Source organism: Amblyomma mixtum, chromosome 1 (genome assembly GCF_055824585.1).
Source record: "Amblyomma mixtum isolate Tamu chromosome 1, ASM5582458v1, whole genome shotgun sequence".
Lineage (NCBI taxonomy): Eukaryota > Metazoa > Arthropoda > Arachnida > Ixodida > Ixodidae > Amblyomma > Amblyomma mixtum.
The window spans coordinates 303,892,580-303,920,409 of NC_143012.1; the positions used below are offsets into that span (position 1 = coordinate 303,892,580).

Below are 27,830 nucleotides of genomic sequence, written 5' to 3' on the forward strand. Positions count from 1 at the left end.
TGGCTGCTGTAACCAGATGAGCCCCGTAACGTACAGGTACGCACACGGGAAGTGGGCGTCCCCCTCGCTCCCCATTGGCTGGACGGTCGCACCGCCCCGAGGCAACGTCACGGCCTACACGGTATAAAAGGCGCCGCATCATCCCATCGAGGCACGGTCGTCGTCGAATCGTCTTCGAGCGGCACTTCTCCAGTGGTCCCGGCACCTCCTCCAGCTCGGCCCGGCTCCCCGGCGGCGTCCAGTCTCGACAAGGTGAGTATGGTACAGCACGAGTTTCCTTGCTTCTTGGCTGATTCGAGCATGCTGCCTGCTTCATTACTTGCATTGGAACTGGTCCACAGTTCTCTCTGAAAAAAGTTCGCACCATCCGCGAAGTGATAGAAACTTCGCGGCTGGTGTGAGCTCATCCGGCAACGGATTCAGAAAGCTGTTCATTCTTAATCAGCCTCAGCCTGCTTGGTTGTGTCCCCTGCATGCCACTGGCATCTTCCGTTAATTTTCGAATTAGCCCTTGCCTGTGCCAACCACGACTGCCTTATTCCAGCAAGTTTCCTAATGCACTCTCCGTACTACAACTTTCTGTCAGCCCAAGTACGTTTTCATTCCTTTCGAATGCAGTCCGCAATTCCAACGAACCATTGCCTGTCTGTCCTCCATATTAAATGCCCTGCACAAGTCCATTTCCTCCTTGTGACTTCAGCTAAAATATAACTCCCTACTTGTTTTTTTTTTTCTATGATCCACACTTCTTTCTTCGCATGTCTCTTAACGATACCTAAAATATTCGTTTCCAAAACTCGCTGCGCTATGCTCAACTTGAAATTATTTCGAGCCCTTCTTAAGCCTCCAAGCTTCAACACCATTTCTTAGCACTGGCAGGGTACAACAACTCTTTATATACTTTTTTTTAATTAACGATTCGTTCCCAGTAATGATTCGCAGTTGGCCGCCCCTAGTGTCAGTCGATCACAATTAGCGCAAGATAACATAGCAAAAAGAAGCAGGCATCCAGGAAAGCTTTCTGATGCGAATAGCTTCTCGAACTCTGCGACTGGCGGGTAGGCAGATAGTGGTCAGAAGGAAGATCTGTTACTCAATGAACCGCAAAAAGTTTCGCCGAATTCGAGGTACAGTCTTTGTCAAAAGTAACCAGGTTGCATGGTTTGCGTCTAGGTCGTACAGTGGAGCCCTTACAGCTTCCCTGAAGCTGAAATGGTCGTTAAAGGTAAGGACTGGGGATCTTCTTACCTTCCCACACCTTTTGATCTTTAGGAAAGCCACAAGGGCTCCACTATACAAGCTGGAAGCAAACCATGCAGCCTGGTTACTTTTGACAAATACTGTACATCTTGATTATGGCAGAAGATGAGAGCAATCTCTCTAATTGCCGTTAGCGAACATCGAAAATATTTAATTTAAAGAATACTGAAGACTGAGAGAAAAATGATAGGTGTAAAGTTATGAGACCGGAAGCGGGCGGAATGGGTGAGAGAACAAACGCGGGTTAATGACATCCTAGTCGAAATCAAGAGGAAGAAGTGGGCTTGGGCAGGGCATGTAATGCGAAGGCAATATAAGCACTGGTTCTTAAAGGTAACGGAGTGGATTTCAAGAGAAGGCAAAAGTGTGAGGGGGCGGCAGAAAGTTGGGTGGGCGGATGAGATTAAGAAGTTTGCGGGACATAGTTGGCGCAGCTGACAAAGAACAGAGTTAATTGAATACACATGTCAGAGGTCTTTGTCCTGCAGCGGGCGTAGTCAGAATGGTGACGATGATGATGATGATGGATCTGCGCAGATAACCTTGGGCAGCGATTTTGCGGGACGTGCTTCAATCCACTCGCAGGGCATATTTCCTCTTCAACCAATAGGGACAAATCGTAAGCTCACGTAAAATCTGCCATTTTTTTTTTTACTCTTCTGAAACGCGGTTTTTCTTTCTACTACAGGCGGCATGAGCTTGGAGTCTGCCTCTTCTGCCAGAGCAGCCCTGGAGCGAAGCCACTGCCGCCAATACAGCATGTGCAGTATATTCAAGCACGACGCCACAGCCACCGAGCCTCGGCGGCGGGTCTCAACCCGCTCAAGGGCGGAGCAAAGGTAAGCGCACCGGCTCGCGCTCGTCATCGTCATCGGCAGCACACTCTTCCCCACGTAACAAAAGGCACCCTTACGAGCAGTCGCTGGCCACGTCGCAAGATTGATCTCAATTTCTTGTGCGTGTGACAGCGGCTATTGGAGAGTGCCCCTATCTGCACGAAGAAGAGACGAGACCCACTTCCTTGGCATGCATGTACAAGCTGCTTCAAGTTTATCAGTGCTAATTCCTCTGGGAAACGACCACGCACTTATGAACACACATTATGCTAGTGTAGGGTCCTCTTGGCCAGGTCAACCCATTTTTAAATGCGCCTGATTTGCTAATCAACAAAGATAAATGATATCCTACCTTTTTTATTGTCAAGTTTTGCACGACATTTTCAATGTAATATTCGTAGCGCATTTTGATAAATGCCAAGTTCCGTTGTTCCCTTCAAACTAACTTCAGCGCGGTTTCTTCCTTTTTTAAGCTTATAATAAAGCCTGCAATATTTTAAAAATTGTCACGTGAGCATATGATCGCACGCCCTGGTACGCTACCACCCTCAAATGTGTCCATGCAAACTTAGCTGCTGTAATCTGCAAAGGATGGACAGTTGGGCAAGTTGGCAACGGTTCATATTGGAAGGTACAGCGCAAAAAGAGGCTCAAGACGTAGAGAAAGAGAACACAGAAAAGCACTGACTCGCAACTAATTTTTTATTAGGAAAAAAATACACAATTTAGACAACTCACTCATGTGATAAATCGACAGCACTTGAGCAGACACATTGCAAGGGCAAAGAAAACCACTGTCACCTTACTAAACCTTACCGAACTGAATCCCGCCCCTTTCTTGAACTTAAAGACAAGATTAGGAATTATTAAGGAATGAGACCTCTTTATCGACTAGCATAACAGAAGGCCGGCTTACACACTGAGATTGTCTTTTTCGGATGAAGTAGGCCTCCATCAGCTCTCTTGTTGTTTTATCTTTGTGGCTAAATAAAATCTTTGTGTTAGCAACCAAAGAGCGAGAGAGTTTTCTTTTCTTATTTCGCTTTTTCTTTTCATCTTCTCTACATTCGCGACAGCGCTGTTTGAAATGGGAGTAGTTTGTACCGGAGAGGGATTTCAAATGTTCTCGCAGACGAATGTTTATGCATCTTCCGGTTTGCCCTACGTACAGGCGCCCACAAAAGTTTCCAGAACGCTGAAATCACAAAAAGCCTCAATTTCCTCGCTACGTAGAGGCACATTCAGGCATTAAGAAGTGCATCGTGTTGTTCGGAGAGGAAAGTACGGAGTTCATCCATCATTTCGTGAATGCATGCTGAAACTGCTCAGAAATTAAGTTTTGTCGTAATTTTCCTGTTCCCAAAACTTCTGTGGGCACCTGTACACTTTGTTGCATGAGTTCGGAATTTCGTATACTACGGCACACGCACGTTCCACCATCCTTGACCTGTGCGATAAGTGCCATTTAAAGGGGCTGATTTTTGTCCTCCTATCATGAGGGTCCCTAATCATACGGTTGAAGTGCCTTCAAGTGATACTCTCCAGTTTTTAAGTTTGAAGCTGGTTTTTAAGAATGACCACATTTGTTGGTTGTATTCCCCAAGGACCCAGAAACCCGTGGTAAACTATTAATCAGGGCGCTCTAAGCTGGTAAAAAACGATATCACTTATTCTTGCATCATCTCAGGCCTACTAAACACATGTCGTCACAACATCGCAGACAGTGTGCACCTACAGATTCTGATAAATGCGGGTTTTCCAGAGTTTGCCATTTCGGCAACGTGCGAAAAGCTTTTCCGACTGATAAGGGAGAGGCTTGAGAATCCTAAAAAAGCGAATAAGACAGATAGCAAATTGGCTGTGGTTCCATATGTTCACAAACTAGCCCACAATCTGAAAAACGTGGCAGGGCGTTTCGAGGTTGGCGTCGTTTCTTCAGCGCCGTGTAGTGTGATCAGGGACACTCAAAAGAGGAGGACAAAATTCAGCCCCTTTAAATGGCACTTATCGCACAGGTCAGGTATGGTGGAATGCGATGTGCCGTAGTATACGAAATTCCGCTCTCATGCAACGAAGTATGCATAAACATCCGCCTGCGAAAACATCTCAGATCCCTCTCCGATAAAAACTGCTCCCGTTTGAAAGAGTACTATCGCGAATGTAGAAAAGATGAAAAGAAAAGGCGAAATAAAAAAAAGAAAACCCTGTCGCCTCTTGGTTGCTAACAAAAAGATTTTATTTAGCCACAAAGACAAAACAAGAGAACTGATGGAGGCCTACTTCATCCGAAAAAGACAATCTCAGAGTGTAAGCCAGCCTTCTATTATGCTAGTCGATAAAGAGGACTCGTTTCTTGATAGTTCCTAATCTTGTCTTTAAGTTCAAGAAAGAGGCGGGATTCAGTTCCGCAAGGTTTAGTGCGGTGATGGTTTTTTTTTTCCCCCTTGAAATGTGTCTGCTCAAGTGCTCTCGATTTCTTATCACATGACTAAGTTGTATAAAATGTGCAATTTTTTCCTAATAAAAGATCGGTTGCGAGTCAACGCTTGTCTATGTCCTCTTTCTGAGAGTCTTGAGTCTTTTTTGCACTGCACCTTCCAATATGAATAAACAGGTCGCGGGCTTCAACGGTGGTTTCGCAGTGTGGGAGGGCACTTCGCAAGAAGCATGGCGTTCCAGTTGCGACTACATAACTACATTGGAGTGAAAGTAATCTGTGCAGTGCTGTAAAACGGCGGAGGCGTTGTCGCGCTCTTGCGGCCGTATCGTTATTCTCTCCACAGCTACGTATTACATTGAAAGCTTTGCGCAAAAGCTAACGATAAAAAGTTAGCTTACTTGTCTTCGTTAATAAGGAAATCAGGCGCATTAAAAAAAAAATACGCTGGTTTGGTCGAGTTGATTAACCTGCTCTAGACGAACCATCGTAGAGCGCGTCTTCGTTTTTTAAACGTTTCCAGTATTGAGTGTCCAGCATAGCACTTCTGTGGTGCTTAAGACTGGACAGAAAATTTACAAGGTCTGGTTGTGTTATAAGGGGCAGAAAAGCAGAGTCTGCTTGGTAGGTTTGATTAAGCAATACCGCAATTGAAACTCTCATACATTTAACCTGTGCAAAACGATTAAAATTATCGGCGATGTTCCGTAATGGCTTTTCAACATTTCGTGGCACAGTTTTCACAGTTGATGGTCCCTCGTAACTACATGTGTGGTTCCCAACGGACCAAGCTTCGGCCTGATTATACCATGCGTAATTAAACATTCTTGCATATTGGAGCTACAAATAAAACCTGTTCTTATGTCTGGCTGTGCGCAACCCTACACGATAACCTTCACTCTTTGAAACTTGACGTCATTTGAACCAAAGCCTATCTTTTCGTTCTTTATCATGACCAGGATATCATGGGTTAGCCATGGCAATGAACTTTTCTTGCCTTCATGTATACTATCTTCCTGCAAGAGCCTTTTGCGTCGTTCAAAACGATAATGGCGCCAACGCAAAGAGCTTGAGGCCTTTTGTTCTGAAAAGAAGTCTGCCAGTTCTATGCAGCCATTTTTGTGTCATGATGACCAGATCGTTGAAAGCTTCAATGAAGACGTCGGCAATGACCAAAGTAAAATCACAGTACACTGCACTGATGGGCGACTTCAATGCGAAGGTAGGAAAGAAGCAGGCTGGAGACCAGGGGGTAGGTGACTATGGCGTAGGTTCTAGGAATAGTAGGGGAGAGTTATTAGTAGAGTTTCCAGATAGAAATAATTTACGGATCATGAATACCTTCTTCCGCAAACGAGAAAACAGAAAGTGGACGTGGAAGAGCCCCAATGATGAGACTAAAATGAAATAGACTTTGTAGTATCCGCTCAAGCTGGCATCGTAGAGGATGTGGAGGTCCTCGGAAAGGTCCGTTGTAGCGACCACAGAATGGTAAGGTCTCGTATTGGCTTAGATTTGAAAATGGAACGGAGGAAGGTAGTAAAGCGGAAGCCAATTAACGAGTTAGCGGCAAGAGGGAAAGTAGAGGAATTCAGGATTTCGCTGCAGAACAGATATTCCACATTAACTGAGAAAGACGACCGTAATGTTGAAACAATGAACGATAATCTCACAGCTATCGTTACGGAATGCGCCGTAGAAGTAGGCGGTAGGATGGTTCGGCAGGATACCGGCAAGCTATCTCAGGAGACGAAAGATCTGATTAAGAAACGCCAAAGCATGAAGGCGTCTAGCTCAACAGACAGAATAGAACTAGCAGAGGTATCAAAGTTAATAAATAAGCGCAAGGTAGCCGACATAGGAAAGTTTAATATGGAGGGAATCGAGCATGTTCTAAAGAATTTTCACACCAGCTTAATGGTCTAAAATCTGACTTTGAAACAGTCACGGTGGGTGTGCCTCACGGTTCAGTCCTTGGTCCGATTTTTTTTTCCTTGTATATTAATGACCTGCCGCATTTCACACAACACTTCTTTGTTTTTATGTATGCTGACGACACTGCTCTTCTATGTGCTCATGAATCTACAACGGAACTTATTAGCACCGCAAACCGAGAATTGAAAACTTTGTGTAGATGGTTTATTTCCAATAAACTTGTTGTAAATGTTAATAAGACAAAATGCATAATATTTAGGAGCTCCAGAAAAACAATACATTAAAACCTGCCTTCCGTGCAATGGCTGGGAACACCTATTGCACTTGTCAATAACATCACTTATCTTGGAATAATTCTAGACGAGAACCTACACTGGAAGCCCTACATTCAGGTGCTTTGTAAAAAGTTAGCTGCAACATGCTTTGCACTGTACAAATTCCGAGATTATTTTGGTAATGACAAACTCAGAATTATTTATTTCTCAATTTTTCAAGGCCAGTTATCATGTTGCATTGAATCATGGGGCCACGCCTACCGATCTTATTTGGAACCACTTAGGGTCTTGCAAAAAAGGGCAATTCGATTCATTTCACATTCAAGATACAACGCCCACACTGCTCCTCTTTTTAAGCAGATGGATATACTGCCACTTCAATCATTACTTGAATAGAGGACTGTCTTGGCTATACATACATGCCTCAAAGACAATTACCAGTTACACTCATCGCTATTCTGTATCCCACCACTATGCACTCGCCACGCCACTCATAGAAACTTCCTTCTTCCTAAAACGAAAAATGTCTATGGAGAAAGAAGGATGACCCATGTTGGTATTGAGCTGTGGAACAAGCTTCCAAGTGAACTCAAACATAGTAAAACTTTTCCTGTGTCATTGAAGAAGTATTATAAACAATGAGTGAAGCCAGCGCACTTTCTTTCCATGTATATTTGTGTATTTGTATGTTTGTAAAAGAGGCTTGGTCCTCTGAGCTCTATGTACCCATTTATGTCTTTCTAATTTCATGAGCTTTTATATGTATGTAATTAATTTTAGTTATGCCTGCAATTTTCTACCTTGAAACTGAATGGCGTGGATCCCAACTAGCTTTCAGCTAGGGATCCAGATGTTTTCACAAGCATGTCTTGTATGAATGTTGAGAAATAAAATTGAATCAATCAATCAATCAATGGAGGTAGCGTAAAAGCGGCGAAGAGGAAATTAGGCATAGAAAAAACCATATGTATGCGTTAAGAGACAAAGAGGGCAATGTCATTAGCAATATGGATAATATAGTTCGATAGTTCAAATAGCCGAAGAGTTTTACACAAATCTATACAACAGCCAATGCAGTCAGAACGTTAATGAGAAAGACAGTAGCGCACAGCAATGGGACATATCGCCAGTAAAGAAAGAGGAAGTAAAGAAAGCCTTAACAGCAATGAAAAAGGGGAAAGCAGCTGGTGAGAATCAGATAACAGCAAATTTGTTAAAGGACGGTGGGGAGATTGCGCTAGAAAAACTAGCCACCCTGTATACGCAACACCTTGTGACTTTAACCGCACCAGAAGCTTCGAAGAACGCTGACATTATCTCAATTCATAAGAAAGGAGACGTCAATGACTTAAAAAATTACAGACCGATCAGCTCACTCTCCGTTGCCGACAAGGTATTTACTAAGGTGATCCTAATAGAGTCAGGACAACCTTAGACTTCAATCAACCAAAATTATCAGGCAGGCTTTCGTAAAGGATACTCGACAGTAGACCATATGCACACTATCAATCAGGTGATAGCAGAATGCGCAAAATATAACCGGCCCCTATATATAGGTCAGAATCGTCTTTTCTTGGGCTAGTTGGTTTTTCATGCTGTAGGTGTTAGAAGCGCACACGAAACAAGGACGGACAGAAAAGGGAACCAAACACAGCGCTGACTTTCAACTGAGCTTTATTGGAAAATTAAGCGACTTTTATACAAATAATTTTTAACATGTGACTCAGGAGATGCCAAAACGTCCTACTACATGTGCAATCCAAAATCACAGATACTCTAGATAAACCCTGATAAAGAACGTGATTGAAAACATTGAGGAATCATGAGAAGGCATGAAAGGTCAATCAGATGAAACGGGTTAGATTTGTGCAACGCCCCTTTTTTTTCTTAAAACACGTGCCGCTTAAAACCATCTAAAGGGTGTCATGATCAACAACGGTGAAGAAACAACAATGGGAAACCATGTCAAAAAAATTTTGATACCAAAATGCAAAAGCAGGGTGAAGCTGTGAACGAGGGAGATTATCGAGGCAAAAGCCATCGAACAGAAAGGGGACATGTGCGTCAGCGCTGCGTGCATAGTGCTCTGGATAAAGAACTTGGATTCTTGCAGGCCGCAGGCGCGCACCCGTAAAGTTAGACACTCTTTAACGGGTGGGATAACATAGGTTTTATGCTGTTTTAGTTTATGTGTTTTTATGCCGTTTCAGTCCTGTCTGTTGTCTTTTTATTTCTTTTTTATTTTATTTTTTTTTTACTTTTTTGACAATGGGAGCCTATATACAGCTTCACCCTGCTTTTGCATTCCGGTATCATAAATTTTTTGACAGGGTTTTCCATTGCTGTTTCTTCACCGTTGTTGATCATGACACCCTTTAGATGGTTTTAAGAGGCACGTGTCTTAAGAAAAAAAGGGGGGCGTTGCACAAATCTAACCCGTTTCATCTGATTGACCTCTCATGTCTTCTCAGGATTCCTCAGTGTTTTCAATCCCGTTCTTAATCAGGGTTTATCTAGAGTATCAGTGATTTTGGATGGCACATGTAGTAGGACGTTCTGACAGCTTCTGAGTCGCATGTTAAAAATTCTTTGTATAAAAGTCGGTTATTTTTCCATTAAAGCTCCGTTGAAAGTCAGCGCTGTGTTTCGTTCCTTTTCTGTTCGTCCTTGTTTCGTGTGTGCTGCTAACACCTACAACTCTATACATAGCCTTCACTGATTACGAGAAAGCATTTGACTCAGTGAAAACGTCAGCTGTCATGCAGGCATTATAGAATCAGGATGTAGAAAAGTGTTATGAGCAAATATTTGAAGATATCTATAACGACTACACAGCTGCCATAGTCCTTCATAAAGTCAGCCATAAAATTTCAACAAGGAAGGGTATCAGGCAAGGAGACACGATCTCGCCAATGCTATTCACCGGCCGTTTACCGGAGGTATTCCGAGGCCTGAATTGGGCACAGTTGGGGATAAGAATTAATAGAGAATACCAAAGCAATCTGCGATTCGCTGGTGACATTGCCTTGCTAAGTCACTCAGGACATGAATTGCAAAGCATGATCAATGAGTTAGACAGGCAGAATAGAACGGTGAGTCTAAAAATTAACATGCAGAAAACCAAAGTAATGTTCAACTCTCTAGCAAGGACACAGCAGTTCGCAATTGATAGCGAGGAGCTGGAAGTAGTAAGAGATTATGTCTACTTAGGGCAGGTAGTGACCGCTGATCCGAATAATGAGAGGGAAATACGTAACTAGAAGTATAAGAATGGGGTGGAGCGCATATGGCAGGTTCTCTTAGATCATGAATGGCAGTTTATTAATATTCCTCAAGAGAAAAGTATACAACAGTTGTATATTGCCAGTACTCACCTATGGGGCAGAAACGTGAAGGCTAACGAAGACGGTTCAGCTTAAGTTAAGGACAACGCAGCGAGCTATGGAAAGGAAAATTAATGGAGTAACGTTAAGTGGTCGGAAACGGGCGGAGTGGGTAAGGGAACAAAAGCTGGTTAATGACATCCTAGTCTAAATCAAGAGGAAGAAATGGGATTGGGTAGGGCATGTAATGCGAAGGCAAGATAACCGCTGGTCCTTAAAGGCAACTGAGTGGATTTCAAGAAAAGGCAAGCGTAGCAGGGGGCGCCAGAAAATTAGGTGGCCGGATGAGATTAAGAAGTTTGTGGGGATATGGTGGCCGCAGCTGGCAAGCGACAGGGTTAATTGGAGAGACATAAGAGAGGCCTTGCCCTGCAGTAGGCGTAGTCAGGCTGATGACGATGATAATGACTTTTGTGTCAAGCATTTTTCTTGTAAAACATAGTTATCGCTATATTCCTGCGCTCTAAATTGCCTGCTGAATCATTCTTAGCTAAGTGACAAAATTACGAAGCAGTGATTTCATTTCATTTTACTGCCTTACGAACCCACGAGGGGTATTACATAAGGGGTGGGTACATATATTTCTTTGAGCAAGTGTGAACACAATAAAACATGACTAGTAACATTATTGGCAAAGTTGTATGAGCACATGATGGCTGCGAGGTCGTTGGGTAGTGCGTTCCAGTCTGCTGCAGTACGGGAAAAAACGATACGGCAAAGGTGGTAGTACGGGCACGAGGTCTGGAAACTTGAAAAGGATGACGAGTGCGATGAGATATGCGGGCTGCAGGGACGATATATGGTGCGCGGCCTATTGAACTATGGAAAAATTTATGGAACAAGCAAAGGCTGGCAGTGCGGCGACGAAGTGATAAGGGCAATAAGTCGGATTCAGCTTTCAACGCTTTTACACTGATGTCATAAGAATATGATGAATGGATGAATTTGGCTGCTCTGTTTGGACTGATTCGAGTGCATTTAGAAGGTAAGCTTGGTGCGGGTCCCAAATGGGCGAGGCATATTTTAATTTTGGTCAGACAAGGGATTTGTATGCTAATAACTTTACACGTTTAAGGGCTTGGCGGAGATAACGTCTTAAAAATCCAATGTTTTATTAGCAGATGAAATGATGTTCGTAACGTGTGTGCTCCAGGACAAGTCGCTACAGAAGGTAATGCCTAAGTACTTGTATGATAGAGCCGGGTGTACACGGACGTTAGCTATTACGTATGGGAAATGAAGCGGTTTGCGGCGACGCGTGAAGGACAAGATTTTGCATTTATGAGGGTTAAGTTCCATTAACCAATTGGCACACCATTCCTGAATGCGCTTAAGGTCGTCCTGAAGAGATTTTTTATCAGAGGCGTTAATAACTTGGCGATAAATTACACAATAATCGGCGAACATCCGAATATTACTACATGCATTCGTTGGTAAATCTTTAATATAAATTAAAAGCAGAAGCGGACCGAGAACAGACCCTTGCGGGACACCTGACGTTATTGGAATAGGATTAGAGTTGTGGCTGTTAACGGTGACGCACTGTGAGCGGTTAGTCAAGGATTCTTCAATCCATTTAAAGATATTAGAGGGGTGGTTCAAATATGAAAGTTTCAGTAGTAAGTGTTTTTGGGGCACCTTGTCAAACGCTGTCGCATAGTCTAGAAAAACAGCATTGGTCTGTAGGTTAGAGTCAAGATTAGCATGCAAATCACGGATAAAAATGGCCAGCTGTGTTTCGCATGACAAACCTTTCCGAAAACCATGTTGCGCAGGATGAAAAAAGTTGTGACAGTAGAGGAAGCTCATGACATTGGAGTAGATGACGTGTTGAATGAGTTTGCAGGGCACACTGGTAAGGGAAATGGGGCGGTAGTTAAACGGTGATTTTTTTTTTTTTACCTGATTTGAAAACTGGAACGACCTTACCGCCTTTCCAATCGTGTGGTAGTTGACCTGATAACAGTGACTGTGAAGAAAGTAAGCATAAAAATTGCGCACAAATATTCTTGTTATTTTTCAAAAGCTTTGGGTTAATATTGTCAATACCGGATGAAGATGAAAGTTTCATGTTTTCAATTAGGGACGAAATACCAGACGACGTGAAGAGAACTGGTGACATAGCATGATTTATCATCGAGGATGGTGCTGAAAAAAATTATGATATCTCAGTTTCTTTCGTAAATACGGATGAGAAGACAGAGTTAAACATCGCAGCACACTCAGCATCAGTGAAAACTGCGCCTGACTCATCTGTCTGGGTTATTTCTGGTGCATGATGCGGATTGATAACTTGCCATAACTTTCTGGGGTTACTTGTGAGCATATTCGGCAGGTCCGAGCGAAAAAAAAGATATGCTTAGCATCAGAAATAGCGGCGAGATATGATTTTTCAGCTTCGTGATATTTTACCCATGTGCTATGCGTCCCCTGAGACTTGGCTGAACGGTAGAAGCGCTTCTTTTTGTTCTCCAACCGTTTCAGTGTTTTAGTAAACCATGGCTTTTGTGAATTAGAGCGAAAACTAATTTGGGGGTTGAATCTATTGGTTAGACTTACTAGTTTGTCTCAGAACAGTAACCAATTTTTTTTAACACTGCGGGAATGAAAACGTGACGAGAAGACTTGAAAGAAATTAAGTTCTCTATTTATGGCATTACAATTCCCTTTGTCACAAAGACGGGTGGTTTTATGGTACTTGCGGCACCGGTTTGGCGTAAGGACAAGGTTAGCGTAAATTACTTTGTGATCGCTTATTTCAGGAAGGTATGTAACGGGCTGTACGCTGTACGGGTGGTTGGTTAATAAGGGATCTAAAATATTTGTACAGTTCTGTGTTACGCGGGTAGGTTCAAGTATTACCTGAGTAAAATTGAGGTTATTGCAAAAATTTTAAGAATTCCCTTGTTTCTCCATTGTTAGCTATAGGTGTGGGCTGGTTATGCTAGTCAATATTCGAAAAATTAAAATCTCCGAAGAGGAAGATTTGTGAATTAGGATGCTTTGTGGACAGTTGACTTAGTACGTTATTAAGCTGACGGGAAAAATCGTTACTACTGCTTACGGCCTGTAACAAACGCCGAGTAAGACTGTTAGGTGCTGCGTTTCAGATTAGCCACAAAATTTTGCGGTAGGATGAATCTTTTATTAGGGAACATAAATCTTGGCTGGCAGCAATGAGTCCGGCCCATCCTCGTGAATCTTCACGGTTTTTCCGAAAAATCTGAAAGCTTGGTAGATCGGTCAGTACTTCGTTGTCTGTTATGTCACCGCTCAGCCAAGTCTCAGTTAGTATAAGTAGTTGCTACTTGATGACGAAACAAGGCTAGAAATAAGTTCACGCTTAGGAATAAAACTACGAACGTTAGTGTATATAGCGGAGAGTGAGAGGCTAGATAAAGAATCGTTCGTGGTACGGTTTCCAGAGTGTTCATGATGAGGTGATTGCTAATCTGACTGTGAGGAACGAGTTACTATTTCCTTGACTGTTTTCGTGTTTTGATCGAACACCTAGCGCCTGGGACCAATATGCAATGTCTTAAAATTCAAAGCAAATTTTGTTGTCTTTTCTTTAGCGAACGCGACTAGGTGCTTTCGCGCATTTCGGACTTTGAGGGAAAAGTCCTCGCCGACGCTGAAGTTAGTTTCCTCAAACTTATGACCATTCGATAATATGGAATCTTTAATTTTAGATGAAGTAAACTTCACGATGATAACGCCCAAGGTGATGGGCGCGTTCAATGTTCTCAGGGTCAATTGTTATACTCAAGTTCTGAAGGCAATGGTTGATTACTATTTCCTCAGAGCCTGCAAAATTTTCGGATGCATTAGTATCGGGAATTCCATCGAATATCAATCAATCAATCAATCAATCAATCAATCAATCAATCAATCAATCGATCGATCGATCGATCGATCGATCGATCGATCAAGATTATTACGACGCGAGCGATTTTCTGCATCTTTTATTCGAACATCCAGAATGGCTATCTGTCGAGCCATCCTAGCACTCTCAGATTTCATTGCTTCAAAATTGGTTTGAAGATCCGAAAGAGCTTGGAAATGGGCCTCCAGATCGGTCATTCGCTTAGTCAAGCCGGTTATGGCAACTTCAGTGGAATTGATCTGCGTTTTGAGGTCCTGTATTTCGGAAATGAGCGTTGTTTGACCGGCGGATAGATTTTTTAGTTCAGCGAGCACATCCTCGATAGTGTTAGGGCCTGGGTTAGATTCTACATCACCTGCCAAGAGCAGCAAGGCGCGCAAAACATTACCGCAGTCAGCTACAAGACAAACAAAGCACTGCGGGCTCGGCAGCTTCACTAAGAAATAATTGCTAGTTTTTTGTTGTTGTTGTTTTTTTTTTGCAAATAGAGAATACTTGTCAGCAACCTGCATTACGAAGATCAGAGGATTAGTGACTGGTGCGGGAGCACAGCTACCGAGCCCACAGAGCGGCGAAGAAGGTTGCAGCACTTTAATATCGGCAGGTGATGACTGTGGTGATGAGGCTTTCAACTGATCATTCAGGAACAGTAAACCGGGAAGTGGCGCTGTCGGACAGGATGAAGCGGTGATGTCGGGCGGAAGCAGGAATAGGATGCCGTTATCACAGCAGCTGGGTGCTGTAGTCGACACAGGAGCGGGGGAAAGGGCCGGCAGAGCAGCGAAGAGCGCGTTTGGCAGCGATGGCAAACACCTGCATGACGAATATCAGAGGATTAATGACTGGTGCGGGAACACAGCCACCGAGCCCACCTTTAGCGTAATTACTGCGTAGCACCGCCAGCTTTTGCGTAATTACTGCAGGAGAAAAAAAAAGAAAGAGAGATCGCGGGCACGAGAGTTAACATGGTCGATGCAAGTTTTTTTTTCTTTTTTTTTGTTTAAGATTACCATTCAAGGACGCTTCCCTCGTTGTATCAGCTATAAGAACTGCTAATACGAACTCAGTTCCAATCATCACTAGCGTGTTTATGTATGTCATTGATCGACTCAGCGTCACATTTTACACTTCGCTGCTCGTTCATTATAGAGTGACAGCAGCAAAGGCCTACCGAGGGTAGCTGTAAAGATGATGATGACGATGAATTTTAATAGCGCAACGGCAGCTTTGGCCCAGGAGCGCCATAGGGCAAAGTATTTTCGTCTGTTCGAGGTGGGGTCAGAACCCGTTTCCCGAACATTTCACCCAAGATACGTCCAACACCAGAACAGTGGAAAGCTTGTACCCATTGTATCATCAATGGGTACCCGGCGGCACTGGGAATCGAACCGCGCAAGTCGCGATGAGGAGTCTGTTAAGAGTTATACTGGTTGAAAGCCCAGCTGTGTAGATGTAACCTAGCTCTATAGTATAACTACTCTGGCAAAAATGTTTGACTTAGGATTAAAATCAGGAAAAGTTGAAACTGTGCAAGAGGCGAGGACATTTTATTTTTATTTATTTATTTACACATACTGCAGTCATAGAGACCAAGCAGAGGGGCAACATTCAAAAAGCAAAAATATCAAACACTACGCAAATCCAGCGTTCCGGAAACAAACAAAAAAGAAAACCAAACAGAGGGCAATGATGTTGTTAAGTTTACGCATACAATAAGATACTCTTTTCAAAAGCAGCGGCATCCTGAGCCGAAAAGACATTTGCTGGCAGTGAGTTCCATTTTGTGATTGTTCGGGGAAAAAATGAGTTTTTGAACATATTTGTGCGTGCAAAGTACGGGGTAAGGTTATGGTTGTGGCTATTGCCTGTCTGTCGCGTAGAACGGGGGGATATATAGGAAGCAGCATTAATATTAAATTGACTAGAGTAAAATGAGTACAGAAATTTAAGCCTTGCAAGTGTTCTCCTTCTTTCTAGAGTGGATATGTTCTTCGTAGACATCAGAACGGATGGCGAGATAGAGCCATGGCAAGCGTTAAAAATGAAACGGACGGCTTTTCTTTGGATCATTTCAAGTTTCTTTATATCCTTTTTTAAGTGCGGATCCCATACGACAGAAGCATACTCAAGTTTCGGACGAATTATTGTTGAAGGCAAGTTGTTTAAGTTCAGAGGGAGCGTTTAATTTGTGTCTTAGAAGGCCAAGGTTTCTTGAAGCAGACGAGCAAATGTTATTAATGTGGCTGGACCATGAAAGGCGATTTGTAATGGTGTCTCCAAGATATTTGTATTCGCTCACCTGTAGCAGTGGAAGATTGTTTATTGCGTAATTAAAACTGTATGGCGCTTTCTTGTTAGTAACCTGAAGAAGAACCGATTTGTCGCTATTTATTTTAATGGACCAAAGGGTGCACCACTCTAGGACATTATTAAGATTTGACTGCAGGCATTCTTGGTCGGTAGTGCTGCTAATTATCTTAAACAGAATGCAGTCATCTGCGAATAGTCTAATACTGACTTCGGACATATTTACGGAGTTAACCAAATCATTGATATAAATAAGGAATAAAAGAGGCCCAAGTACGCTGCCTTGAGGTACACCAGAGGTAACGGGTAAAATACCTGAATGAGATTTTTTAACATCGACGAACTGTTTTCTGTTGGAAAGATAGGTTTTAATCCATTCGACAAATGCTGTTGGAAGACCAAGATGCTGAAGTTTAAAGATGAGCTTATTGTGCATGACGCGATCAAACGCCTTGCTGAAATCTAAAAAAATGACGTCAACCTGTCCAGCATTGTCAATCGATGAAGCGAATTCATGAACTGTAGTGACGAGCTGAGTAACCGTAGATAAACCTCTTCTAAAACCATGTTGAAAGGAAGACAGGTTGTTATTTTTTTCCAGAAATGACATAAGATATTTAGATATAACATGCTCCATAAGCTTGCAGGTACCTGAAGTTAGCGATATGGGACGGTAATTGTTAACGTTCAAACGATCACCTTTCTTAAAAATTGGAACAACGCGAGCTAAGCGCCAATCATCAGGGACAACAGAATATTTTAATGAAAGTTCGAAGAGGCGAGTTAAAATGTGGGCTAATGGTTCGGAATAACGACGCAGAAACTCATTCGGGATATCATCAGGCCCCACTGCCGATTTTGTTTTTAAGTTTAGCAGCATGTTTAGTACGCCTTCATAGCTTATAAAGTCACCTGATATATCAGATCCGGATACCTGAAGTTCCAAATCTGGATCACTCGAGGCAAAGACAGAATGAAAGAAACTATTGAAGTGATTTGCAATATCCACAGGAATCTCCGAGACCATGCCGTCAATAGATAGCTGATTTATCTCATCTTTAGAATCACGTAGGTAACGCCAAAACTTCTCAGGGCTCTCTCTTAAGAAGTTGGGCAGTGCCTGCGAAAAGTAGTTTTTTTTTTTTTTTGCTTCGGCAAGCTTAGAAGTTAGCTGAGTTTTCAGCGTGCGAAAACAGGTAGTTTTATGACCGCTTCGTTTAGCGCGTTTAATTTTGCGATGCAAATGAATGATTTCTCTAGTAATCCATGGATTAGGCTTATTTGTACGTACACGCTGGTTGGGAACAAAATTTTCAATGCAAAAGTGAATAGTCTCCTTAAGTGTAGTCCATATTGCTGTGACGTCGCTAGGCAGGTTATCACATAAATCCCAGAGTTTGTATGGGATCACAAGATCATCGGCACGTGAAAAATTTTTTACAGGCAACGAGGAAAACACAAAACACCACGGGTGCTTGTGTTCCTCGTTGCCTATGTCCTCGTCTTTTGCGCAGTTCCAACCTTTCCGGAACTATGAACCAACTAGCCCGCAGGAACGCCCGCAGGAACACAGTATTTAAAACGCAGTAGTTACAACCAGCGTACAACGGGAAGCGCATATGCCTTGTCGTCTGTTCTTCTGAGCGCTGTCCTTTGTTGGGCTCTATCATCTCGAGGTTCACCTGAGGACCGCCGCCATTTCACGTTGCAGTCCATTTTGCCATGTTTCACCCATTTCGGCTGGCTCAGTTGGAAGAGTGATTGCACTCTAGTGGGACGTTAGTCACTCTAGTGTGAGTGGCGCGACGATATTCATGGGTTCGATGCAAGGACCAGGGGCCGTACTTGTGTATAGTTTCGTCTTCACTGTGTCTACTCCTTTCTCATTGGTTGCTGCTCCCAGTGACGTACGCCGCAAGGGGTGGCATTACGCTGGTGGCGGCAGAAACACGCCCATGATGGCACTTGCAGCGGGGGACCGACGCCGACGAATGAGGGAGCATGACGGCGCGCTTAACAAACACGATGAGGCTTTCCGGCACTTCTTCCGCCACTGAACAAAAACTGTGCCGTGGTTGTCCGGCGAGTTGGAGAAACATGGTAACTTTGTCGCACGGCCGGACTGGATTTGGCCGTGGTAGGGTGACTTGCTGCGTTGCCGCGTCCATATCGGCCGTGCCTGTGACTGGTCATTTGCTGCCCCACCTCCCGTTGATTACGTCACGACTGACATCACGGCCAAAGGAAACGAAAACGAAACGGAAGGTTACAAAATACGGCCCTGGAGTTCGTTTTCAAAACGAATATCTAGGAAACTGTACTTTGGCCTTTGTTAGCACTCATATGGACGCAAATTTCAATTATCCCCCTATTAAGCTTCTCCATCGTTGGCCATTCCCCTAAACATGTTGGACAGAAAAAGGGCCATCTTGAAGACACGTGAACTATACGAACTTTTTACAGCGTGTAGTGTGTTTAGCATGCTATATTTTCCCGTTCGCCCATCGCCTGTCACCTCGCTAAATCACTCGCCTATACTTACTCCCCCGCTTACTCGTCAATACAGCCCCGTTTCGGCGCAGTTGGCCTCGTTACACCACAACCTCGTTTGATACAGGTGTTTCAGACATCCAGTTCGGACGCCGTAGCGAGGTGTCGCCGAAGCAAGCCTGCTTTCTCTGCTTGTCGATGTCGGGTAGTCCGCTCCGTCATCGCTGACAGGTATATCGGCGAACTGCGAAGCTACAGGTGGCGTAGGCCTGCATATGCGCCCTCTCTTTCAACAAAGAGGGCAGGGATAAGCAGCGAAACGCGTGAAGTAGACACCAGAAGAGAGAGAACGGAATGCATTCGTTAACAATAAGAGGATCTTGGTTTTTCAAGCAAGCGTAGCTAAGAAAAATGCTCAATGCAACGCAGTCCGGCGGCTAAATGAAGATCATGAAAACGTACGCGAATAACTCGCACTGTTTACATCCACACCGAGTAAATATTTTGTTTCCATTTTGCAGAGAAAGTATACAGGGTGATTTTTTTGTAGACCTTTACAGATTTTTATTTTAAGAACTGGAAGAGATACGTAGGTGCTGTTTGTTGAACTGGATTGTACAGCAGGGCGGATACTAGGTACATCATATGAATCAATAACCAGATAATTAATTCAATTTCATTCATTCATTCATTCATTCATTCATTCATTCATTCATTCATTCATTCATGCTGTAAGCTTATGCCAAGACGGGAGTTGCGAATGTTGAACAATATAAAACACAATACAAAGCTACAATGTGCAAACAGACATGGGGCAATTCAGCGCATAGCATTTAGGGTAGAAAGCACACCGTAACCGAAACTAATCAAAACTCGTTTCCTTCAAACCATTCACAAACGAAAGCCATGAATGTAGCGGAAATAAATAATCAAAAGCAAGATGCAATACATCAAAAGATCACCACCTCAGGAGGAATACGAATAGGAACACGCAAGCAGTTTGAAACAATACAGTAACCCAAGTAGGCGCAAACAGCAAGCAATAAATTGTAAGAAGGATTAAGACCAAATTACAAGTTATATGGGTCAAAAACAAACTAGTTCAAAACAGTCACAAATACTTTGCGAGGGCGTTTTCAAAAGCTTTTAAATCTGAACATTGAACAACCTCTTTTGGTAATTTATTCCATTAATCTATAGCGCCAACAAGGAAGGAATATTTGAAAGAATCTGTTCTAAAATCTAGCGGTGTGATCTGTTTGGATGTTTCCTTCTGCTGCCAGAAATATTCAGTGGTTTGATGTATCGGTCCAGACTGACCTTATAGTCACCACTCAGCACTTGAAAAAAGAATATGAGCCTGTTAAACTGCATTTTCTGCTTCACAGTTGTTAGCCCGGCCCTGTTTCTAAGTTCAGACACTGATGCGGTTCTAGAGTACGAGTTGAAGATAAATCTTACAGCTTTGTTTTGTATCCGTTCACATTTTGAAATGTTTTGTTGAGTGTACGGCTCTCAAACGTGCATAAGTGAGCACTGGAAGAACAGCCATTTTGTAAGCTATTAGTTATACATCTGCAGCGGCATCATGACGTTTTCGTCGCAATAACCAAAGCTTTCGCATGGCCTTATTGCAAACGTAGTCGACGTGCGTTGTCCAGTTTAGGTTTTGTTTAAGGTTAATTGCTAAGTATTTTACATCGGTTACTTCAGTTAATGCCGCACCATTGATACTGTAAGGGAAGATTAAGGGGTCTTTTTTGCGTGTCATGCGCATAAAAAACGTTTTTGATGCATTATGATGTAAAAAATAGCGCACAGGGAACACAAGGGACGGAAAGTAAACGACGCAGACAAGCGCTAACTCGCAACTGAGGTTTATTACTGACGCGCGCAATATAAGGTAGTCACTTTAAAAATATTTTTTACATCATGAACGTTATCCAACTTGCCCAACTTTCCGCTTTGCTGAAGGTTTTTGATGCATTCATTTCCATTTAACACTCGTCGCACCAGAGTAATTTTCTCCAAATGGTTGCTAAGTTCTTACTGGTCCGAAGAGCTGTATATTTTTGAATACACAATGGTGTCATCTGCGTAATGTTTTATTGCAACTTGTGGGGAAAAACCTGTGCTCATGTCACTGATATAGTATATTGAAAACAGTAAAGGCCCTATTACCGATCCTTGCGGTACACCTGATCGAACTGATTTTTGAGAACTAAGAGTACAGTTTAATGAAACAAATTGTTCCCTTTCTGATAGGTATGCCTCTATCCAGTTCACTAGCTTATTGTTGCCGAGAATACAAGACAGCTTTATAAGCAGCTTTCTATTCGATATTCTGTCAAAAACTTAAATTAAATTAAGTAATGCACTTTTTTTCCCTTGAAAGGGCATGGTTATATTTCGGAATTGATGGCGATCAGTATCGAAGGTGGCCCCTCTTTTTAAATTCTCTCAATCGGCGATTTGATTCAGACTATCGAACGTCAACAATATGCATTTTAAACCATGTTGAGTTGGCTTTCCTGCAATACTCAATTGTAAAATTTCATCGCTCTGAGTGGTATCGTCATCGAAACGAAGTTGACTTCTTCTACATCATCAAGTACACCAACGGCGCCTCTGTTTTATGCACAAGAAGTGCGAGAGATGACATTTACAAATATCTAATGCGGAAAAGCGGACTCAACGAGCTTTCAAATGCGTATTTTTGACGTTTCATATTTCCAATCACTTTGCCAATTAAAACATTTAAGAACACCGCTCAATTTAGACGTTGACTGCCATCAACGCCGCAATATAATCTTTCTGTCTACAGTCAAAAATAAAAAGTTTATCAGCAAACATAAGTTAATCGTTTAATTGCTGATCCATATGAGGCACATAAGGTCCGCCCAGCTGTACAATCCAGCTCAACAGATCACACCGACAAATCTTCCATAGTTTTTACATAAATATCTGTAAAGGTTAAAAAGACAGTCTGTATATCTACACGCACTAAAACCATCCAGTTTTGTCAAAATTACAATTGACGCCAATCATTCAGTCAGTCAAGCAAGCAGTCAAGCAATCAATCGCGCTTATTTTCAGTTTTTTTTTTATTTATACATACTGCAGCCTCGATGAGGCTGTTGTAGGAGTGGGCAGGGAAGAAAAAAGTCATCCAGGAAATACAAACACGTAAAGAACAAGGCAAATCAAACTGTCGCTAAGAAGCAATGGCCGCCAAAATTTTTTCAATGGGTAGCGAACGGACGTTTCCTGGCAGAGCTCAATGGCCGCAGGAAAGAAGATGTGTTTGAGCGTCTCAGTGCGGCAAAAAGAAAGGGGCAAGGTTCAGGCTATGGGAACTTCTAGTGATGGCAAATTTGTTAAAGTTCAAATAATTGCTTAGTGAAGGAAAGCGCTGAGAATGAACCTGTGTGTACAAAAAGATCAGACTTTCTAAGCGGCGGCGAGATGATGGTGCTGTGAGAATTGAGTCTGTATAATGGAAAGAAGTGGGAAAATCTCGGCCGTAGTTGTGAAAGATGAAGCGCACTGATTTTTTTTAACGGATTCTAAATTTTGATACCAGATTTCTTATAAGGATTCCATGTGATACAGCCGCAATCAAGAATGGATCGGAGAAGTGTTTTATATGTCAGCAGTTTGGTATCATTTGGGGCCTGACGCAATACACGATGTAGGTATCCGAGCCGTTTAAAACCTTTGTTACATATGATATCAATGTTTTTCGACCATTACATGTCATAGGGAAAATTCAGTTACTCTTTCTAAATCCTGATCATGAAAAGTGAACGAGATGTGCCTCTAGAAAAGGACCTGGAAACAGTTTTAGAGAAACTAATGTTTACCTATACAACCTATGCAAAATAAAGCAAATTAGTCGTTAAGTAATTCATGGTCAAATGTGATGTATTAATTCTATGATACAGGACGCAATCATCAGCATAAAGACGAATTTTAACGGATGCGCAACGTGGCAGGTCATTAATATAGAATAAAAAAGGCAGCGGGCCAAAACAGAGCCTTGTGGAACGTCAGATGAAACAATAACACGGGGGTAAATTGGTTAATTAAAGTGTGCAGATTGAGAACACTGGGTTAGGAAGCTGGATATCCAACCAACTAGGAAAGGATTATTCAGAAACCAGTCAAGTTTGTGTGGGAGTTTCGGGTGCGGGACGGTGTTGAAAGCTTTGGACAAGTCAACAAAAATGCCATCAAACTGTCCACCTAAGCATAATGACTGACTAATGTCGTGCGTAAACTCGATTAGTTTGGTAGTAGTGCTCAATCCTCTATGAAAACTATGCTGGTAATTATTTAGGATATTGTGATTGTCAAGAAACTTCACGATGTGTTTAAAAATATATGTTCGAGTAACTTCCATGGATGGACAGTTAAGGAAAAAAGGTCTGTAGTTCTGCAGTAGTTAAGTGCTACCGATTTGTACAACGGAATTACATTTGCAAGCTTCTAGCTCCCAGGAGTGGGGAACAGTGCTAGCGGATAATGATTAACAGAATAATATGGTGAGGTATCTGCTTGCCTAAAGTGAGTAGTGAACAAGGAAGGAGTTGGGCATGTCATCAGGGCCGCAGCTCTTTTTAGTATCTAACTGGAGGATCGTATTCAGAACACCTGCACAAGAGACATCTTCAACGGGAGGATATGATCCACAACTAAAAAAAGGAACTGTGGAGTTAATGGAAAAAACGCCAGCCAAAAAACACAGGAACACAGGAAAACAAGAAGAAGTTAGGAAATAGACTGGAACCAGTCTCCTTCCAATCCAGTCTCTTTCCTAACTTCTTGTTTTCCTGTGTTCGTCTGTTTTTTGGCTGGTGTTTTTTCCATCAACGTTATGCACGAACTAGCTCAACAACGTGTTTTACTGTGGAGTTATCCGGTATAAACATGGAATGAAAATAGGTATTAAAAGCAGAAGCACTTCCTTGAACTGATTCGACCAGTACAACAACCTGTCAATTCCAAGCAAGCACATACCAAGGACAATTCCAAGGACAATTAAGGTGAGTTTCATTTTGAGTAGTCGAAAACTTTTGTAGAAAAAGTAGAAAAACGACACCAGAGTTTAACCTTAGTACCCGAGGTAACACGTTCCTTTTATTTCCCCCTTGCTTTTTGTTGTGCCCTTGTTGAACCTTCAGATAATGAACCAATATACGTTAAACAAAATCCTTCATATCATTCAGGTATTTGTAAACTAGCGATAAGTGCTGCCATGTAATACAGATAAGCGTAGACCTGTATTGGTGAACTAGTTCTCACTGACTCTCATATACTGCCCCGCTACCCTGTGCAGCTGGTGCACAGTTTCACCTGCCCACCAAGAAAGACGCATCATCTCTTCCTGCAACATGTTGCCGTCCAACTCCGAACCGCCCACATCGGTCGATCGCACCCAAGGACCGGCTGGAATACCTAGAGCTGTAGTTGCCTCTCTTTCCCGCTGACAGCTTGCGGATGAAAATGACTTCCCTCGTAAGCCGTATCTGCGGGAACCCACGAGTTCTCCGTACTGGCGTTAGACGTTGTATCTTAGCGGACAGTATTGCTGAAATGCGTTTTTTTTTTGTATAACTAATGTTATCTAAGAGCATGTTCATGTGCACTGGGCATATATTCTGTTCCATGCCTATCTAGGTCTTAAATATGACTGACAGTAATATAATAGAGATATCTAGCGATCAAAACAGCAGTGAATAAAAAGTTCTTGTAAAGAGTGTGTTGGACTTCTGATCACGCATTGTTAACTAAAGCAGAATGAAATGGTTGTCGATCGACGATGGCACTTGCAGGTCCTGGAAGATGGTTCCGAACCACCGTTTTCTCAGGGGTGGAGGAATATGCAAAACTTAGTTTTAAAGAAAGGAATCGCACCTCCAGGTATATACATAGCTTCGCCAACCTTGCCAATCTGACTGGACACACACCTACCGATAACGATGTGAGCATTGTGCCCATATTCAGAGCTGAAGGCAAAGATTGTTCTGTCGTCTTTTAGTAAACATGCGTAACATTCACTTGATACTGATGGACCTTGCCGCATTTAGAAGTACACACCTTGCTGAAACGTTCCTTTTGGCCCGCGCGTATGGAATTATGGGAATAATAATTCATTATACGGAAATGCATATGCTCTCTAAAACTTCTCCGTATGGTTTTCCAATCTGATCCGTATAATTTTCATATAATTTCCATACGCCATGCATGACTTCATGCAGAGTTCGTATATTTGTAACATACTTGTGAAAAAACTCATATTTTCAATTTTTTCGTACAAATTTAAAATATTGTGGTTAAAAAGACCTATTTGCTACTTTTGAGTATACCATGATTAAATAATGGCCTCTTCTTCCGTCAGGAGTTGTTGGGGGCGTAACTGTTTGCCTTCAGTTCGTTTTTCATTTTCGTGCTTTCATGGGCGCTTCCCAGTGCGTTGATTTTTAGTCTTTTCTAAATTATTATTAACTTTCTGTCGCTTTCAGGTCACACATTCTGCTGTTACATGTATAACTGCATAATTTTATAAACAATGGGCCGAGTGTGATGTCAGCATAACATTATCAAGGCTGCTCAAATGACATTTATCCGCGGCCGCAACTATAGGACGAAACACCTTCAACATTCATAAAATTTCGGACCAACACAATACACGCCTTCTCAAGTTTTGAATAAATATAGGTTCAGAGGATGTTCGGTTTTTCGAGATTTGCATGAGACACGCCAGAACGACCAACAAAGTTTTCACGAAAGATAGTGTTCGTGCGAGGCTAAAAAAGTAAAGGCATCGACATTTCCGAAGATTTTTCGCTGTTATCAGGCTCTGCAATAACTCCATTAACTGTGAGACTTCATGTGCAATGTGTTGAACGAAACGACAGAAGCCCAGCTCAAACCTCGCATATCCGCGAAAAGAATGGGGTTTCCAGCCTGTAGATAAAAATATCTGGCGTGGACAGGTCACGAATAGAAAAACGTGATATCACTGAAGAATCGAAGTTCTTGTCGTCCGATAATGATGGGATTCGTTTTTTTATGTCACCCCGAACGCAATTTATATGGTCAACTTCCCAAGTAAACCACAGAGGCGGGAACATAATGGACTGGGGCTGATTCTCCGCTCGTGGAGTTTTGTCGCATTGCCTGAATTCAAGATACTATGAGGGAACAGGTTTACCACGCCATTTTTTGAAAAGGGTATGCCCTGGGATTTAGATACGTGTTTTAATATAATTACGACCCGAAGCACACTTCTACGCTTGTGAAAATTTGGATGAAGAAGAGGATGATGACATTGTGAAGTGGCCAAGCCGGTCTGCTGAGATTGTTTTCACTGACCATCTTTGAGTGAGCATAGCCCATCGTACGAGAGACAAAAAGGCCAGCAGCGCAGAGCAGAAAGTCGAGAAGCTGCTGCAAAAGCGGAAAAACATGGACTTTAGACGTTCACTAACAGCTTCCTGGCCTCCATACTTCGGTAGAGTCAAGTAGTGGCCGTCGGAGAAGGTTTGCGTGTGAATCACTGACGCATTAGGTGATCGTGAAAAGGTATTTTGAAACTGTTGCCTTATTTTGTAATAAAAAAACATATAATAGCAAATACCTTCACGCAGCGGAGAAAGCAGTTCAATAAACATTTCAAACAACTCCGGACAAAAGCATTTTTGAACGAGACAAAATTTATGAACGCATTTTTTTTTTCATATATTCCAAGACTTACATATAACCATCAATGTACCCGCAGATCTCCAGTCGATAGGCTTACATTTTTTTTTGCTGTTAACGTTTTTGCTATTGTCACATGCGTTGCCCATTGGTTCTCTACAGCACTCTTAACTGCTCGATGCGAGCGGTAGAAAAACTTTAAATGAAAGATTTTGACACACAACGGAAGAATGGACCAATAACTTCATTATTTCCATAAAAGTACCTCAAAACTTACAATTATCCAAGAATGTTGAACGTGTTTGTTGTTGGAACAAAAATTCCATTAAATATGCCGATAAACTTTCGTTGCTATTCTGTAAAAAGTCTGACATTGCCGTCCCACCAACCTGGTGCGCAAATTTTAGTGAGGTAAACAAAATCAATTTGGAAAAACTGAAATGTCCTATCTTTTAGTTCACTACTGTATTATTAATCCATACAGTCTAAACCGACTCCTTATGTTTCATGTGGCATCCCGCGGTGGCTCAGTGGTTAGGGCGCTCGGCTACCGAGCTAGAGTTCCCGGTTCGAACCCGGCTGCGGCGGCCGCGTTTCAGTGGAGGTGAAACGCAAAGGCGTCCGTGGGCTGTGCGATTTCAGTGCACGTTAAAGTTCCCCAAGTGGTCGAAATTATTCCGGAGCCCTCCACTACGGCACCTCTTTCTCTCTTTCTTATTTCACTCCCTCTTCCTCCTCCCTTCCCTTAAGGAGCGGTTCGGGTGTCCACCGAGATGTGAGACAATTTAAAAACCAATTTTCAATTTTTCTCGATAATATCCGTATGGAAAAGATAAAATTATGAGACGGCATATGGAACGAATGGCAAGGGAAGGCAATTCTATATAGAGAGATTAGGGAAGACGAAAGGCTAGAACAGCCGCCGCGGTGGCTCAGTGGTTATGGTGCTCGGCTGCTGACCCAAAAGACGCGGGTTCGATCCCGGCAGCGGCGGCGGAATTTCTTTGGAGGAGAAATTCTGGAGGCCCGTGTACTGTGCGATGTCAATGCACGTTAAGGAACCCCAGGTGGTCGAAATTTCCGGAGCCCTTCACTACGGCGTCTCTCATAGCCTGAGTCGCTTTGGGACGTTAAACCTCATAAACCAAGCCAAATCACCGAAAGGCTAGAACATGGCGCACAGACAAATATAAAAAAAAACAAGCAGTACGTTCAAGTCGTCGTTTTCTTGTCTGTGTGACGTCTTCTACCGCTTCGTTTTCGCAGGATATACGCACAAATTCCGCCTGCAGCGTGTTTTACTATGTAAAGAGCCCC

At 42.6% G+C, this 27,830-nt stretch overlaps 1 long non-coding RNA gene across 2 annotated transcripts; it reads left to right on the plus strand.

Annotated features, from left to right (window-relative positions):
* LOC149372252 (uncharacterized) lies at window positions 1-27,820 on the plus strand. Of its 2 annotated transcripts, none has more exons than XR_016286987.1 (4): window positions 1-252; window positions 1,798-1,879; window positions 1,949-2,099; window positions 24,148-27,820. It is a non-coding gene; the product is annotated as an uncharacterized LOC149372252 (long non-coding RNA). The 2 variants fall into 2 exon arrangements; XR_016286988.1 differs by lacking the exon at window positions 24,148-27,820 and adding an exon at window positions 2,180-4,207.
* Window positions 27,821-27,830: the final 10 nt, after the last annotated feature.